This window comes from Tupaia chinensis, unplaced genomic scaffold, assembly GCF_000334495.1.
Source record: "Tupaia chinensis unplaced genomic scaffold, TupChi_1.0 Scaffold000634_1, whole genome shotgun sequence".
NCBI lineage: Eukaryota > Metazoa > Chordata > Mammalia > Scandentia > Tupaiidae > Tupaia > Tupaia belangeri.
In genome coordinates this window covers 1,835,397-1,839,434 of record NW_006160154.1, presented here as the reverse complement: position 1 = coordinate 1,839,434, position 4,038 = coordinate 1,835,397, and the positions used below count along the sequence as shown (strand labels likewise).

The window sequence follows — 4,038 nt, the reverse complement described above, 5'->3', positions numbered from 1 at the left end:
CGGTGGGTTATGATTGGTTGCTTTTGGACCAATCATGAGGTGCCGGATATGCAAATTTGAGGGATTCTAGTGGCCAATCAGAGCAAGGTTTCGAAGGTCAGGTTTTTGGAAGGGAACCAATCATGGTAATTGTTTGCTCTCTGAGAAACCTCGGCAGACTCGCTGGTGTGCAGCTTCCAACACTTCACCTGTGCTAACATTTACATATCTTTTGTGTAACTAAGTGACCTATGGTTTTGTGGAGTAGGTGTATAGAGTATTATTAAGAAATGTTCACTCTAGTTTAAGAATAATAATTGTGTGCCTAGTCTCAGTGGCACCAGAGGTAGCACAATGAATTTGCAGTGCTGGAGGCTATGTGACTGACTGTGGGTTCAGATCCCACATCAGCCTGAAACACCAGGGTGCATGCACTCAAGATCCTGGCAAGCTGGAGGACCTGAGGAAGGGGATAGCATCATGAAAAGACACTGTCAAGAGTGTCTCTCTCACACACTCTCTCTCTTCTCCCTCACTCTCTTTTTCTCAGGCTTGCATATATTCTTTATCATGAACAAAATAAATAAAAATCTTTTAAAAGAATAATTATTGTATAATATCTTATGAGTTAGATCACATTAAAAAATAGATTGGTATTTCCAAATTAAGCTTCCTTCCATTTAGGTATACCTCTCCCCACTGTCATCTCTCAAAGTCTACATTTCCCACCTTCTTACACACATAAACACTCCACAAGCCAGGGCTCTAGGGCTTACATCTTTTCTGTTCCAAATTTTATTCTCAGGAAGTGGCGAGAAAAAAAAAAAAAATCATCGGAAGTCATTCCTGGTAGGTACTCTCCTGTTACTCTCCAATAGCACCTTGTCATGGAAAAGATAGAACAAGTCTTGGAAGTCCCTCCTCTCTCTTGTTTTCCTTAGAGGCTGAAGCAACACGGAGGAGATGGGAGTGACTTGAGAGTGCAGTCACCACCATGAGCCTCCTCAGCAAACCCAAGAGTGGGATGACTTCAGAGGAGCTGCAGAAGCAGCAGGAGGAGGAATTTAACACGGGCCCACTCTCTGTGCTTGCGTAGTCAGTCAAGAACAACACCCAAGTACTCATCAACTGCCGCAACAACGAGAAACTCTTGGGCCATGTGAAGGCCTTCAACAGACACTGCAACGTGGTGCTGGAGAACCTGAAGGAAATGTGGACTGAGGTTCCCAAGAGTGGCAAGGGCAAGAAGAAGTCCAAGCCAGTCAACAAGGACTGCTACATCTCCAAGATGTTTCTGCATGGGGACTCGGTCATCATAGTCCTGGGGAACCCACTCATCACTGGCAAATAGAGCCTCTTCCCCACTGTCAGAATGCACTCCCTGTCTTACCAAGACCTGTCCTTCGTGATGGGAATAATAAAGTTCTGTGTTTTTCTGAAAAAAGAAGAAAGAAAGAAAGAAAGAGAAAAGATAGAACAAGTTTTCATCTAAAGAGCTAAAAAATTAAAGAGGTTGCCAAGTCAGCATTATGGGCCAGGATGTGTTGTGGCTTTGGGGAGAAAGAGGCAGAGATTGCCCACCACTTGAAATTATACTGGTGAGGTAACTAAGGCACCTTTCCCTCTAACTGGACGTTCTCTATTTTATTCCTACTTGCAGACTCATGGAAGTGAAGAAAAAATGACAATTTGTGTACTTTCTCGCACCAGAATTAAACCTGCTATCTATCTCATTGAAGGATAAAGTCTTCCCAGTTTATATCCGAGGAAGAAGGCAAGTTAGTTAGTCACTACTGAGTTTTCTCCTGGCCAGGTGTATGTGATCCCTCTGAGGGTCGTAGAGGCATCTGGTCCTTCACCTAGGAAATTCATCGAACTTTGACTTCAGCTATAAGCCTTCTCTGCTTCAGTGAAAACAACTTATTGGTCATATTGGCCTTGATGGCCTCATAGCCTTCAGCATAATAAGTGTCTCATGGTAGGCATATAGTAATTTGCCTAAATTGATAAATTAATTATAAAGTTGGAAAAGGAGTTTAATAAATTTTTTATTTTCTAAAGTCTATTTTGGGCTTGTCAGAGAAATCTCATTAACCTGTCTTTAAAATATTTCCTCTTTCTGAAAAGTAAAATTTGGATCAAAGTAACAGTCAAATTTTGTTCAAAAGCCATACATTTGGGGGTCAGATGCAATGCCCTGTGAAGCCAACCAATAGGAGAAGTTTCCCAGTTTGCATCTGGAAACTTCCTTGAGTACATTGGCCTGTCCCTGCTGATGACATGGAGCCAGCTGAAGCTGGGGGTGAACCACACCTTCAAGACTCTGTTGGGGGTGTTCTCTCTCCTTCTCACTCTGTTTCTATCTATATATATTGATCATAACAAATAAATAAAGCAAATACTTTTTAAAATTTTATTTGTTCATTCATTTTATTTTAATTTGACCACAGAGAGACACACACAGAGAAAGGGGGGAGGAGGGATGAGAAAGCAAGCCACCGTGTCCAGGACTTGAACCGTGTTGGCCATGTGGGAGTGTCCAGAGCCTTAACAACCATACTACCTGCTGGCCCCAATAAATATCTTTTAAAAAAAAATACACTTTAGGCACATTTCTAATCTCAAAGTTCCTACTGCATTTAAAAGACCTCATGTACCTTCTTTTTCCTTAAGTCATCTGGTATAAGTGCCTGAATAAATCCAACTCTCTAGTAACAAGGTGGAAATTATACTTAGAAAAATAAGCTCATGCTGCTTAAAATTAGACTTTCTAGAGCTAGGGTAATGTGGACATGTGTATATTTCTAGACTGTCTCCATTCCAAGGCTTCTGTGGGTTCCTGAGAAGAAGCCAACGTTCTAATCTGTCTAAATTACCTTCTGCTGGTGTGAGGATCATCAAGCCAAACAGAGATGCTGAAAACAACAACAGTAACAGCTGCTTCTTTCAGAAAACTCAGAGTCTTCATGATGTCATCCCATAGGCTTTAAGACATTTGTAGAAAAGGAGCCAAGGTACACAAAACTGAATAAAATGTGACATCAATCGCTGTCGACACTCATGTTCCTGCCTAGGTTTACTATCCCAAACCTCTTGTCTTTGTTCTGTCAGCTTTACAGGTGGTAGTTGCTCCATGCAGCCATTATCTTTGTTTTATAATAATTCCCTTTTTGTCTTCTTTTTTACCCCCAACAGCTATTTAACCAAATTTTTATATTAAATCTGCTCTATTAAAATAATTGGTATATGTATGAATTTTCTATATTGCTACTGTAACAAATTACAACATATTAGTGGTTTAAAACAACACAAATTTGGGGCTAGCAAGTGACATAGTAGCTGAGACACTGAACTCCCACATGGCCAACCATGGTTTGAGTCCCAGTCCCGGTGGCTTCAAAAATCACATCCAGACGCATGTGCATGCATGCCCAAAAATCCTGAGAAGAAAATGGAGAAGAGATTGTAGCATGGCCATCCTCACAGGGGGTAATTTCTTACTTTTCCTCTTTCTCTCTCCAGCAAATGACAAAAAAAAAAAAAAAGGACCAAAAAAGCACAAATGTATTAGGCCCGAAGTGTGACACGGGTTTTGCTGGGTTAAAAATCAGTGTCAACAGGTCTGCATTCCTTTATGAAAGCTCTAGGATATCATCTGTTTCCTTGCTTTTCCAACTTCTATAGGCTGTCTGCATTGTTGACCCTCTCTCCTTATCTTCAAAGCAAAGGTGGGTCAAGTCCTTCTCATGTTACATCAGTCTCACACTCTTCTGCCTCCCTTTTCTACTTTTAAGGACCTTTGTGATTAGATTGAAACTGCTTATATAATCCAGGATAGTATTCTTACTTTAAGGTCAACTGACTAGTGATCTTAACTCCCTTAGCAATCTTAATTTCTCTTCATTAGGTAAATTAACATATTTAGGGGTTCTAGGAATTAGGACATAAACATTACTGAGAAGTTCATTATTCTGCCGACCACAGTCTATCTTCTGATCCCTAATGATCCATGCCTGTTTCAATGCAAAATATATCCTTCTCATTTTACACCCCCCCCAA

General features: G+C 40.7%; 1 pseudogene; it reads left to right on the top strand.

The window, feature by feature from the left end:
- The first annotated feature begins 973 nt into the window (after positions 1-973).
- LOC102489698 (small nuclear ribonucleoprotein Sm D2 pseudogene) lies at positions 974-1,330 on the top strand (annotated as a pseudogene).
- Positions 1,331-4,038: the final 2,708 nt, after the last annotated feature.